The 15,741-nt window shown below is 29.3% G+C and overlaps 1 long non-coding RNA gene across 2 annotated transcripts; it reads right to left on the reverse strand.

The window, feature by feature from the left end:
• Positions 1 to 4,556: 4,556 nt before the first annotated feature.
• Positions 4,557 to 15,125, reverse strand: LOC112637554. 2 transcript variants are annotated; one of them, XR_003122606.1, is made up of 3 exons: positions 14,960 to 15,125; positions 10,403 to 10,532; positions 4,557 to 4,689 (listed from the first exon to the last, which is right to left on the reverse strand). It is a non-coding gene; the product is annotated as an uncharacterized LOC112637554 (long non-coding RNA). The 2 variants fall into 2 exon arrangements; XR_003122605.1 differs by lacking the exon at positions 14,960 to 15,125 and adding an exon at positions 11,121 to 11,249.
• Between the last annotated feature and the right edge of the window lie 616 nt (positions 15,126 to 15,741).

A 15,741-nucleotide genomic window follows, 5' to 3' on the forward strand; every position in this document is an offset into this window, starting at 1 on the left:
TAAATTAAAACAAAGTTGGTGTATATTTAAAAAGAATGAATTACGCCGTAAGATTATAAAATTATATTCATTGTATATAATTGTAAAAAAAAATGAAAATATTAAAAAATGACGAAAATATTGGATGCGACCTATATTCAGCTTAGAAAGAAGATTCCAACAAGGAGCAAGTGAGAATCTTGTAAAGGAAATGCTGATCGAAGACACAGAAAAATATATGGATTATTTTAGAATGGCACCTCAATTATTTGATGCATTATTAGCATTAGTTGGACCATTCCTTGTTACACTCTTATTTAAAATATTTTTTAATAATATTTTTACGGATATCTGCTGTTTCGACATTTTTCATCATACACACAATTTCGAAGTTCCGCACAAAATGTGTATAAAATAGAAACTTGCGGATAGAAATCGGCGGAACAGCATAAAACAGGTTAAACCAATCACGAGCGTTCCGCCAATTCCGCATTGCGCATACGTTCCGTATCATGGGACCGCACCATTAAGTCTGCTTGGAGGTTGACTTAAGATCTCATTCAATCAATCAAATAGCTGCGTAGCATTTCAAGCTCGAACTTAAGACGATCTCAAATATAAGATCGGACTATGAATACCAGCCCATATGATTCTTAATTATTAGTTCTTGTTTTGGCCATTTGGTACCTGGAGGCGCTGAGATCTTGGATCGCATTGCTTCAATGGGAAATGTGAGGCATTAGCAGTCCATAGGTATATAGTCAAAGGGTCATATCGTAACGTCGCAAGTCGTAAGTCGTAGGCAAATTGACCAATCATGATTGATTATTTTTGAAATAATTGACTATGGTTGGTCAATTTGCCTACGACTTACGACTTGCGACGTTAAAATATGACCAATGTAGATCCGGCTTTACGACTTGCGACGTTACGATACGACCAATGCAGATCCTGCTTAAAGGCCATTCTACAATGGCCGTAGCATAAGGTTGTAAGGGTACGGCCACATGGACTAATATTTTCCGCGTAATGCGTACCGCGTAACCAATTAGAGGCGTAATTCTGTTGTGTTCCTGTTATGCTATAACAGAAAACACATAGTTGTTTCTAAGAAAAAATATGTAATTTGCAATTAACAATTCCATATTTTTTCTTAAAAACAACTGTATGTTTTCTTTACACCAATTGATTCCTCTCATTATTTTGTACATAAAAGTATGAAGGTAAGATAATCGAAAAATGAATGGTTTACTAGATATTTTATGGTTTATGTAAAATTAAGAAATTATTTCAAGCCTTATAACTCAAAAAGTACTTAATAAAAAGGTACTTAATTATAGTGTTTTGGAAAGCTCTCGAGATAAGCTACAAGAATATGCAATGAAAAATAGGGGGTTCCATTTAAGAAAAAATTGAAGGTAATCTTTATGTGACCTTCAAACGACTATCCAAGGTCAAACCAATGATACCATCTTATGTCCCCCTCGAAGTCACAAAACTTTTGTCTGAAACATTTTTCTTTAAAATGTCGCGTTTACGAAAAAATCGGATGAGACGGGTGGTCTGGGACACCCTGTATATACAGGGTGAGGCATCTAAAACAGGCCACCTGAATAACTCCGTTGGTAAGCCGAATACAGAAAAATTGTTCAGACAAAAGTTGTATGGTTTCAAAGGAGACTATGATGGTGTCATTAGTTTAATCTTGAAGAGCCACTCGAAGGTCACGTGAAGGTCAGCTCCAACTTTTTAAATGGGACACCTTATATGCTTTTGCATATTCTTGTAGCTCATCTCAAGAGCTTCCCAAAACACTACAATTATATTAGTTTTCATTAAATATTTTCCAAGTTATGAGGCTTGAAATCATGTTTTAATTTTACATAAACCGTAAAATATCTTGTAAAATATTCATTTTTCGATTATTTTACCTTAATACTTTTATGTACAAAATAATGAGAAGAATCAATTGGTGTAAAGAAAACACATAATTGCTTCGAACAAAAAAATGTAATTTGCAATTAACAATTACATTTTTTTGTTCGAAGCAATTATGTGTTTTCTTTACACCAATTGATTCTTCTCATTATTTTGTACATAAAAGTATTAAGGTAAAATAATCGAAAAATGAATATTTTACAAGATATTTTACGGTTTATGTAAAATTAAAAAATGATTTCAAGCCTCATAACTTGGAAAGTATTTAATGAAAACTAACATAATTGTAGTGTTTTGGAAAGCTCTTGAGATGAGCTACAAGAATATGCAAAAGCATATAAGGTGTCCCATTTAAAAAGTTGGAGCTGACCTTCACGTGACCTTCGGGTGGCTCTTCAAGATTAAACTAATGACACCATCATATGTCCCCCTTGAAACTATACAACTTTTGTCTGAACAATTTTTTTGTATTCGGCTTACCAACGGAGTTATTCAGGTGGCCTGTTTTAAATGCCTCACCCTGTATATATATATATATATATATATATATATATATATATATATATATATAATATTTTGAATATTTATATGAATAAAATATTTGAAAATTAAGACTCACGATTAAAATATAAACAAATATTAATTAATGCTTTTAAACCCATCAAAAACAACTGTATCTATTGTCAAATGTATCTATTTATGTGATTAATTATTATATATTTGGATATAAAATTATATATTTGTTATATATATATATATATATATATATATATATATATATATACGATCTATAATATTATAGATTATTTTATATTCTTTAATCCGTCAGATAAAGAAATGAGAATTTGTTTCTATCGATTAACACACAAATTAACGAGATAGACGTGAATAATAAACTTCTGTTTTCTTAATAGTAATACCTAACTTCGACATTTCAAAAAATATGTAAATATTATTGAACATATAGAATAAAATTATTTTTCGTTATTACATAAATTCTACGTTACAACAGAAATAATAAAATTTTTATATTACAAACAATTGGTAAACGAATTATTGGTAAACGAATTATTCTCTGCGGGTAATCGATAATTAATTTTGCAATATTAAATTCGGTGACAGATATTTTTTGAAAAGAAACACATATATTAATAATTTGTCAAAATTTTAAATTCATATATTTTTTAAGTAGATTCTTACAATTTATTACAAAAGATATAATCATCAATAAACATATAAGTAACGATATAAATGTAATACATAAATAAATGTAAATTATCTGACACAAGAAATTAAAAAAATAAAATTTTATTTATTAAATGTAAAAAGTCTTGCTAAAAATCGAAAAATGTGCAATAATTAATATTCATAATGTATACTAATTAATACAAAATGCGGAACATTTACAATATGACATTTACATACGTTTGTACGAATCATATATTTTTAAATATATTGTCAAAGTTACTAAATATAGTGTTCGATAAAAACGTTTTAATTACGTTAATATAATATTTGATATTATATAATATTATTAATAAAATATTAAGAAATAAATTATATTAATAGAAATATTATATTGTAATACTGTGTTATATGTAATACTGTGAAAAATTTTTACAGAGAGAGAATTTTTTTTACAGAAATTATTTAATAATAACTAATTATTGTTAAACAACCCTTTAAATGTTATACCTGTAAATTTATGTAATAAGTAGTTAAATATATTGTGTATAATAAATTAATTAAGTTAATTTTATATATACATACATTTATATATATATATATATATATATATATATATATATGTATATATAGAATTTTATTAATTATTGTATATATAGAATTATATTAATTTAGTTATACATATATATTTTTTATAATTAATTTATTATTATTTATATATATTTATATATATTTTTTATAATTAATTTATAATTTATATTAATAATTAATTAATTATTTATACAATTTTTATAATTTCCAAAATTGATGTTAAATTTAAATTTAAAAAAGTAATGATGTTCTTTGTCAAATAAAAATTAAGAATTATTTGATTATTATTATTTACATTTCGAGAAAAATAAAATTGTGCTTTAATAATATTACAAAAATAAATGTGTATAATAAATCAGAAAAAATAAATTACTACTTTGTTTGAGTAATTTGCTTTTATTCTATTGATTTATTAAAATTATTTGAAATATTTTTGTTTATTAAAATTACACAATTATGCAGATCTCAAAATTTACAAAGGTAAAAAGAACGATCTAAACAAAATTATATACTTACATTATTACACAATTATTATACATATTTATCTTACTTTATCTTATTTATTAAAATATAAAAATCATGCATAAGAATATATGCGTTATCTAAATAATTTGAAGTTGAGAATGGGATTTTATAACGCACTTAAGAAATTTTATCAATATATACAGATATGTCACTCTTTGCAATAATGCGCAGAACATCAATGTTAACTTTTCGAATTAAAGTTCAACTTCACGTAGCAACTGTAAAATTAGGAATATATATTACTAATATTGTTAAAATGATAAAATGTGTATAATAAAAACGTGTACACATATATATATGTACACGTTATTTTATTATTTTAACAATATTAGTAATATAGGGGTTGTCGGGCCGTCGTGGCGTGTGGACGTGTGTCGAGCCGCTCCGCCTTTGAATGCATATTGTGGAGTGTAAAGTGAATTCTTTACGTCTAAAACTGGGCGTTGACTGTGTGAATAGTTACTGCGAATACTGTGACATATAAATTGGATGTGTTAAACTCCGTTGAAACGAGAATTATTGAAAATATATTATACGTGCCCTAGAGCGTCGAAACATGACGTGGCCTTTTGCAATTTACTTATAGCTATTCAAGTGAGAGCCGTTCGATAGCGAAAGACAATGGAATAAATTCAAATAAAGACCGTGACGCGATATGCAAATTAACATTCGCGAAAGAAGTGACGTTTGACGTTGGACGAACTCGCGAGCGATGAAAACGTCGCCTTAACATTGACTCTCGGAAAGAGAGAACGTGTCAATAACAATAATATCGTGTCAATAATCGAAGCCGCTGCTTCAAAAATAAACAGTTCATTGGCGTTCACGCAATTTTATAAGAGATTCGAAAAGTTCAGGGAGAAGTTACGTGATCCACTCTTGTAAGAAGAAACGTTAAAGTAATGCAATCCCCAGGACCACAGCAGTCCAGTGAATGCTGAGTAAGAGGACCAGCAGTTGCGGAGTCACAGAAGGGAGAGAGAAAGTGATGAATGCAAAAACGGTTACATTGAGAAGATAGAAAAAGGATCCCTCCTTGGATACGTGGACTTTTTATTTTTATTTTATTTTATTTTTATTTCTATATAAGCGAGGAGAGACAGAGAGTCATTAATGAACAAAACAGGAGAAGGCCCGGAAAGGCAAAAGGAGTCAAAACGAAAAGGGAGGTCGACCCACGCAGAGCATCTTGGAAGACAAAGAGCAACAGTTTCGAATCGATAGTCGATTCGTTTAAGAGGAAGAGGGAAGAAAAGGAAGATAGGATAAAAACAGAGAAGGAACTCCTTGAAAAGTTCCAAAAAACAAGAGCAGTGAGCAGGTCACCCTTAACTAAAAGAATAGAAAAAGCAGCAGAAAGGACGCAAGAGGAGAAGAGTACAGAAAACGAAGAAGGGCTAGACATGGACAAAATAGATAAACTAACAGAAATTATACTAACAATTAAAAATGACACAGAGGAGATAAAAAAAGAAAATAAAATAATAAAACAAGAAATACAAGACTTAAGAGAAGAATGGAAAAAGAAACAAGAGGAATGGGAGAAAGAAAAGGGGATAATAGAAAACAGATTGAAGGAGACCAAAGAAGAACAATTGGAGAAGAAAATGACAAGAATGATACAACTGGAAGAGGAGGCAAGAAAGAGAAAAGAAAGAAGGAACAATATCACTTTGAAAGGAGAGGATTTATCAAAAGAAGGTTCACCCAAGAGAACGATAGAACAGATGAGACACGAACGGCAAGTAGAAGCGGACGTGAAGGACGCATACTGGATAAGAAGAGAGCAGCGAGGAGGAATGCTTATAGCGAAACTAAAAAGCTGGCAGCAGAAAAAAGAAATACTGGCAAAGAAAAGTAAGTTGAAAGGTAAGAAACTGTACATTGACAATGACTTAACAAAAAAGGAAAGAGATGTGCAAAAAGAGATAGCAGAAATTGTGAAATTGAAGAGAGAACGAGGAGACCGAAAGATAGGCTACAAGAAAATAATGGTCAATAAAAGGACTTTTATATGGAAGAAAGGGGAAGGACTGAGAGAGTTTTTTCAGAATAGGCAAAGTCCTGCAAACCCAGTAAAACGGCCCAGTATAATATAAATAAATGCAAAGTCGGCAAGGAATTACAAAAAGAGATTAAGGCAATGTTCTGGAACACGGCAGAAATCGCAAAAAAAGACGAAGAGTTTTGGGACTATGTACGACATAATTAACTTCACGGAGACGTGGATAGAAGAGAAAGGATGGAAAAAAATGGAAGTCCTGATGCCAAAAGAATACAACTGAGTAATACAGTACGCAGCAAGAGACAAGAAGAGGGGCAAAGGAGTAGGAGGTATGATAACAGGAGTGAAGAAAAACATCAGGATGGAAGTACAAAAAGAAACACAGGGAATAATTAGTTACAGTATAGAAATCAACGGAGAAAAATGGAAAATTATCTCAATTTACAATAGAAAAGGAAAGAAGAAGACACTAGAGGAACTGGAAGAGATAATCGAAGGTGATGGATGGAAGAAAATGATAGTGGGAGGAGATTTTAACGCTAGAACAACAGAGAAAGGAGAACTAGTATGGGATAGAGAAGGAAGTAGGAGGTATTCGAAGGATAAAATAATGAATAAACAAGAAATTGACCTATTGGAAAAAATAGAGAAGCTGGGACTAGGTTTACTAAATGGAAATAAGGAAGGCGACGACCAGGGAGAATGGACATTCACAGGAGCAAAAGGAAGTTCAGTAATAGACTACGCAATTTGTATCGCGGAAACAAAGGGGAAGAAATAAAAAGTTTCAAGATAGGAGAAAGGACTGAATCAGACCACCAATCGTTAGAGATAAAACTGAAGGCGACAACAGAGGAGACAAGAAATAGAGAAGAAGTAAAAGAGATAGAGATAGAAGATTGGACAGAAGAGGGAATAAAAATATATCAAGAAAATCTCAAGAAAAGGAAAGCAGAAAAAGAAGAAATCCAAGAAGAATGGGATGAACTAGCAGAAGAAATCAGAAAAGCAATAAACAAAAAGAAGGTCAAGAACAAAACGCAAAATGTAGGAAAGAAACCTTGGTGGGACAAGGACTGCAGAAACAGCAAAACGAAACTGAACCGATCCTTCAGACAAATGAGAAAAGGAAACATAGAGAGAACAGAATTTATAGAAGAAAAACAAAGACACAACAAGCTCTGTGAAACAAAGAAGAAAGAAGAGAGAGAAAGAGAGCAGACCAAAATCGCAGAGATACAAAATGAAACAGAAATATGGAGATATATAAAGAAGGAGAGAGGTCGACGAGAAAAGTCAGATGACAACATTGAGGAACAACAATGGAAAAGACACTTCATGGAACTATTGGAGAGAAGTGACGAGAGGAAATAACGACACACGAAACAAGCAAGAAGCAGGAGGTAACCAAGGAGTGCCACGAGAAGAAGAAACAAAGGAGAAGCGAGAGGGAATTACAGAGGAAGAGATGAGAAACGCGATAAGAAGACTCAAGAAAAAGAAAGCAACAGGTGAAGATAGACTCAAAAACGAAGTGTGGATAAACGCAGACAGGGAAACAAAAGAAAAATTGAGGAAAATAATGGGAAAAATATGGAACGGAGAGAAACTGCCAAGAGGATGGAAAGTAGGCATAATATACCCAATACATAAAAAAGGAGACAGGAAAGAAGTGAAAAACTACAGAGAGGTAACATTACTAGACACGGCATACGATGATTCTGGAAGAAAAACTGAGGAAGGAAGTTGAGAGACTGAAGCTGCTCCCAGAAACGCAAGCAGGTTTCAGAAAAAGGGAAAGTTGCATAGACAACATATTTGCACTGAAAATAACAGCGGAAAAAAACGACAACGAAAAAGAAGGGAAAACTCTACGTCTTCTTTGCAGACCTGAAGGCAGCGTTCGATAAGGTAAACAGAAAGAAGCTATGGAAGGTTCTGGAAGAACGCGGTATAAATAGGAAATTAATCAACAGAATAAAAGATATTTATGAAGAAACAATCAACAGGATAATCGTAGGAGACAAATGTACAGAGGAGTTCTGGACAGAGGGAAGTCTGAGGCAAGGATGCCCATTGAGCCCACTCCTGTTCATAACATTTATTGCGGATTGGAGGACTTTATAAAGAAAAGACAGAACAGAGGTGCAAGACTGGAAAGAAGGAGAATATACACTTTGGCGTACGCGGACGACCTAGCGATGATGGCGGAGACGGAAAGAGAAATGAAGAAAATGCTGAAAAGCCTAGAAAGATATTTAGAAGAAAAGGAACTGACTCTAAATGCAGATAAATCCAAAATGTTGGTTTTTTGTAAGAAAGAGAGAATTAAGCAGGAAAGGAACTGGAAATGGAAGGACAGCAAGATAGAAGAAGTCAGGGTGTTCAAATATCTGGGATTTACATTTAAGAAATGCAACACCGAAGAAGCACATGTAAAAGACATAGTAAGAAAAGCAGCAGCAGCCATGGCACAGATTTAGGGGATAGGCGAAAGGAAATTTGGAGGAGACTTCGACAGGAGAATGATGATGTTTAATGTCATGGTCAAAAGCATACTCTTATACGGAGTCGAAATATGGGGATGGAAAGAATGGAAGGAGATTGAAGCACTTCAAGAGAGATACATAAGATGGATATTAGACTTAGACAGATGCACGCCAGGCTACATAATTAGAGAAGAAACAAAGATAGAACAAATCAGTATAGAAGCCGGAGGAAGAGCGCTAAAATACCAAGAAAAAATAAAAGAAATGACTGATAACGAAATACTGAGAGAATGCAGAAGGGAAATTAGCGATATGGGAGGGTACACAATGGGCAGAAGGATGCAGATGTTTTACAAGGAGGGCGGATTAAACCAGTGGATGAAAAAAGCAAGAGAGGAACAAGAAGAAAACACGATAGAAGAATGGACAACCAACTACAAAAAGAAAAAATTGGAAGAGAGAGAAAGGAAGATGGAGAGATCGAAATCAACGAAAGAATACAACAGATGGAAAACAAGTGAAAGAGCGAAATATTTAGAGTGGAAAGGAAAAGGCACAAAGTTGAAAACAAACGCAAGATTCAGATTCGGAAACAAATGGAAAGGTAATAGATACTGGGAGAAGGAAGGCAAAAAAATGTGCAGGCTGTGTGAGAGAGGAGAGGAAGCATGGCACCATATATTAAGAGATTGCCCGGAATCAAGATCAGCCAATCCGAGCGAAGAATTTATAATGGCAGAAGACGGAAAAGGAATAGAATGGATGCTGAAGTTGTGCAATAAAAGGAAAGAGAGAGAAAAACTGAGTCAAGAAATAAGTGTATAAATTAATATAGAAAAGGTGTAGATGTAAAACACGATGTAAGCAAAACACAGAACATGTATCCCTAAAAGGGAATTATCCTAAATAAAAAAAAAATTAGTAATATATATTTCTAATTTTATATATATATATATATATATATATATATATATAAAATTAATAATGATAAAAAACGAGACAAATTTAGAAACATATTCTGTTTATCATATGGATGAAAATAAAAGGAAATCACATTAACATAGATTTAAAAACGCTGTCTTTCCAAACTATAACAATTTGTATATAAAATAAATTACTAAAAATAATATTTTTCCGCTTATCCATTTACATCTATCGATTTAAAGCCTTTAAATTTTTATTTATAAGGCTCAATCTCAAAGTTTTTGCTAATGTTCTTATTGCTATTTGGATAGCTTTAGTATTATTACTTTGTGTCACAAAATTCGAAATAAATACTTTAGGAATTTTTAAATATCTTCGGTGGAATTGTAAAATGTTGATAGTATATGAATGAATGTTTGCCGAAGAAAATTTTCAGCATCATTTTTAACGAAATATTTATTAATGTTATTAACACCAAATTCTATCACAAAACATTTTAAGAAAGAAAATGTTTCTAGATTTACGTTTCATAATTATATAAATTTAAATTTGTGTACGCCATGTTAGAATATACTTTTATATTTCAATCATTTATTTCTAAAACATTATACGTTCTTAATGATATTCATATTTGTTTGGTTACATTATTCTTATTTTTATGTCTTAAAAAATAGTGTATAGATTTAAGATTATCTTTTCTTTATAGTATAGATTTAAGATTACTTTTCCGTTTATAATTTACTTATCATTGGTCTACTTTACTTACGTATTATACTGAAGTCTCTCGTCCAATCCAAGTAAAACTATTGTCTCGATAATGGGCAGCTTCATTTTGATTGCGGCGAAACAACCAGTTATTCAAGTTATTTAGGTAGTAATATAGTGTAGTTTTCCTCCTACATTTGTAATCAAAATTCAATATTATACAGTTAAAAAAATGTTTTTAATAAAATGAAAATTTATAATAAATTAATCAATACTTGTAACGTATCAATTAATAATTATTGCAATAAAATTGTTGTAATCATATACTGACTGACTACTGACTACTGACTACTGATTGTTGTAATCATATACTGACTGACAATAAAATAATTATAAAATTAGTGATATTTATCGGAATCTTATTCATAACTTTTATAATAAAATAGCACAGCATTTTTCGAAAAACTTAAATATTGATTTTAATATTATACTTATATTGATAATATCATACTTATAATGATTTTAATATCTATATAATTATTAAATGACAATTGTATCTTATATTTGTATCAATGTTATGAATTTAAATCAAAATTTTCTTTTCTTATACTGCATTAATATATACATATGTATGTAACACTCATCCATGTTTCTTTCCCTTCCTACACACACATATATTACACAATCATCCATACATGTGTATACACAGAGAAGCATACACCTAATAATACATTTATTACAATTCCATTAATTTAATTAAGTATAAAAATAAAATTTACCAGCAGAAATATCCTAAAAGTAAGGAGCATATGACACAATTTGTATACATCCATACTTTTAAAAACACAACCAAAAAATTAATTAGTACTTCTTCTTCCACATCATCCTCATTATGAGTCGATATGTTATTTGTTTCATTGAAATTAGTATATTTATTATTATAAGTTAGGTTATGTATACTGACTAAAAAATAAATCATATTATTAATTTAATTTATAAATTGAGATGACTCTTGTTATTAATTTATCAACATTGTTTTTTCCATTTCACGAAGGAATACAAATTTAATAATATTATTAATAAAACAAAATTCATAATTGGTACATTAATTTTCTTACAAAAAATAACATAAAGTTATTATATATAATCATTATTAATTTAGCTTATTAACGTATGTATATAACGTATGTATATATATATATATATATATATATATATATATATAGTATATACATTATTAGTAAAAGTGTATCCATGTGTGCAATAAGCTTGTATTATGCATGCTCGTGCACGTTACTTTTACTCTATATAGATTTAGAATATTATATTTTTCTAGAGCTATTCTTTAATAAATTGTTTTATATTCTTTATACATATATTTATATTCTTTATACTTTTGGATAAATATTGAAAGAAAAAGAGAAAGAAAATGTAAAAATCTCACAATCATTAAGTTCTATCATTTAACTAAGTGCTTTCGATTATAAGTATGACCTGAATAAAATCTAATATTATACAAATTATTATAGAAGTTATTATACAAATGATTATCTTACTTGGTATGCATGAGATAAAGATAATAATAATTATTAGTGAGAATATTGAGCTTAAAAATTTCCTTATGATTTCATTTATTCTAGCAACAGGCATGACGGATACGCGTTTAGTGCTTTTCTTCTTAAATTTTAATAATAATTGAGATTGCAATCTTATCGGACCTTTCTTACTCGGTTTTCCGATTCCGTTAGTAATATTACGATGCTATATCAATTCTAGAAAATAAAATTATTTAATATATATATTTTGCTTGTCGGAAAACACAGATTTGAAACAAAACAGAAAATAAATTTTTTAAAAGAGACATTAAAAGATATATTATATATTAATTTTTTTCCATTTTATCGTAAAGGAGACTTTTACGATAAAATGGAAAAAAAATTAATATATAATATATTTTGAATATATAAAAATATAATATATTTATATTTATATAATATATTTATATGATATATTTATATGATATATAATATATTTATATTTATATAATACATTTATTAATATATAAAAATAATAAAAAATAGTTGTGATTACAAATATTTAAAAAAATGCAATTTAGTTTTAATTACTTAAAATATGTTTATTAATATTTCTATCATAAATATTTTGGACTCAAAATATAAATAAGTTTAAAATATTTATAATCAGATAGTGTAATAATAGTGTTAAAATATATAAAAAACGAGTCTGTATTGCCTGTATCTCTTGAGAATTTTCATTAAATTGAGGTTACATAATGGTTCGATCAAATTTGATACAGTGAAATTTGTAATAGTTTGAATGAATTGAACGGTACAACAAATTATAACGATCACATGGTAATTTTATTCTAATAATACTTTACAATAAAAATAGTGTAAAAAATGGTATATATATTTCTTAATATTTCTTGAATCATATAAATTCCGTTTACTTTAAAAAAATTATATAAATCATTAACAATAAAAAAATTAAATTTAAATTGTGTTATAACTTCTTAATGTATCTTAATAATAATTGAATAAATTTCAAAAATTAATGATTGTATCAATTGTAAATTATTTCTTTTTTATAAGAAGTACAATTGAATCAAACGGATTCTATAATCATAATCGTCAGCGTGCGAGAAACATTATCATGACAAATAAACTGCTGTTTCTAAGGTTGATCATATCATTTTGTTAGTATAAGCCAGAATTTAGGTCTCTCGGCAACTGCTCTCCCGTTCTAGTAGTTATTGATTTTAGTTTTGAAAAGAAATTACGTGCGCAAAAGTTCGAGAATTACATTCTCTTTATGTAATCCTTATGTTGATCTTAATAATTAAAAGAAAAAAATAAAATATAAAATTGTATTGTTCAAATAACGAATTCTGCAAATCAAGTTATAAAAATATATATGAGCCATCCACGGGCTAAAAATTAACTCCATTTGTTGATTTTTTTTAAATTTTAGTGCCGAAGCACTTAATTGATCATGCAATGCCAGATTAACATGATGATTCTCATAGTATGTAAAGCAAGTAATAGAGATATAAGAACTTGTTTGCTTCAATCAAAATGTTTCAAATCGCAGAAGGGCAAAATTCTATAACTGAAGGACATATACTAATGTAAAAATAAAATTAGATTACAGTTTTGCACACGTACACAACTATAAATTCATAATATTCAACCATCGATTCTGTAATTTCCACTGATTGCATAACCGAGACATTCTCAGTTTCATGAATTTTCTGATGATTAATTATATCTAATATATATATATATATATATATATATATATATATATATATATATATATATATATATATATCATCTCACATGTATCCAGAGAATCTTTAAGTTTATATTATATTCTGTTGATTAGAATATAATCTATAATAATAGGATTTATATAGATTACAACGGCGTACATCAGCACATATTAAATTTTAAATTACAATGGAAATTGTTAGAGAATTTGATCAAATCTTATTGGATTTTTAATCTATTCATTTGCTTATTGAATGCACTTGATGCGTATTTTACATACATACTTTACATTTATTTTCGCGCGAACATTTTTCATAAATTTCAGAATCACGAAAATAATTTAGCAATCTTAATTATCAACTGAATTCATATTAAGAAATATTTCTCAAATGAAAGAATTCGAAATATCGACTCGAGAATGAATAACTAGAGGTACATGATCACGTTCGTGTATTAAACTACATATTGAACTATAATATCTCTTTGATCTCTCTCGGAGAACTACACGATGAGAAAATTCTCGGCGCACAATTTCATGTCAGAAAAGACATGCCTCCTTCGAGGATGCGTATCAAATATCTGATATCTCCTCCTTAAGGGGTTATACCTAATCATGAAATCGAGAAAAACGTATTTTTGGGGAATTTAAAAAAAACTTTTAGGTATTTTTATTTCATCAATTCTTTATCATAATATATATATATCTATCAAAGAAGTTTTCATAATTTTTTCAGTTAAAAATATCGAAAAATGTAGGCACAGTAGCTATTTTCCAGAGACATCTTTTTTCGGAAGCGCTTGGCGGTGAGCAAGATTACTCGGAGCTAGATCATCTGAAATAAAAAATTCAAAAGGATTTAGCTTTCGTATGAATTGATCTAGTTCGTGAACGAAGGGATTTTAATTTTGATAAAACCTTTTTTTTATTAATAAAAGAACGAAAAGTTTTAACACAAAAAATTCGTTGCATAAACGTCTGTCACATTATCAAAAATCAATTTTTTGTAAAATTTTCGTTCACGAACTAGATCAATTCATACGAAAGTTAAATTCTTTTGAATTTTTTATTTCAGATGATCCAGCTCGAGTAATCTTGCTCACCGCCAAGCGCCTCCGAAAAAAGATGTCTCTGGAAAATAACTACTGTGTCTACATTTCTCGATAATTTTAATTGAAAAAATTATGAAAACTTCTTTGATAGATATACATTATGATAAAGAATTGCTGAAATAAAAATACCTAACAGTTTTTTTTTAATTTCCCAAAAATACGTTTTTTTCGATTTGCTAACTAGGTATAACCTGTTAACGATTATTTATGAATAATACCTTAACGTAGAGCTCCCTCGTAGTTATCACGATCGGTCTAAGCAGCTGCAGTTAATGCTGGGATAGAAAAAGTCACTGTACAAGACGACGCAGCAAAGTGACGATGACGATGAAAACAAAGTGTCTATGGCTTTGGTCACATGCGTTTAAAAGTTGAAAGCGTTATGAATAATGTGTCGACTTCGTCGAGTTGTACACATTATCATACCTGGTCATCAAAGTCACGACATGTTTGTTTTGCTTTCCTCTTTCTCTCCTTCTCTCGAATCCTCTTCCGACTCGCTTCGTTTCTCGGGGATCCGCGGGAGAATTAAAAATGTTTTCATGTTATATGCAAATTATTACGAGAACTTTAATGATTTTTTATACATAATAAAAGATCATTTTTATTACTTTTAACATAAGAAGTATGAGAAATAATGGAATAAGAACTATTATCAATGGCTTTATTTTCACTTTAGCAACAAATAATTATGTCACATCGAGTCAAGGTGTATGTAATTGTGTAAATATATATTCTGTCCATCTTATTTTTCAAAAGAAAACATTCTTCTTTCCTGTTTTTATATTTTTTCTTCAGATATCAATATGTTTGTAATGCATAAAACCAATAACAGTCCAACGAAATAACAAATATTGTTAGGATTATTTGTAAAATATTGTTTGAACTATTCGTAAAATGGTTACAAAATACACAATCACATGTACATATATTTAAAATTAAAATATAGTAATATATCTTTTCGGTTTCTTTCGGTCGCCTTTGTATATCTGTGTTTCTT

The sequence above is a fragment of the Camponotus floridanus genome, unplaced genomic scaffold (assembly GCF_003227725.1).
Source record: "Camponotus floridanus strain SB8 unplaced genomic scaffold, Cflo_v7.5 scaffold18, whole genome shotgun sequence".
Classification (NCBI taxonomy): Eukaryota; Metazoa; Arthropoda; class Insecta; order Hymenoptera; family Formicidae; genus Camponotus; species Camponotus floridanus.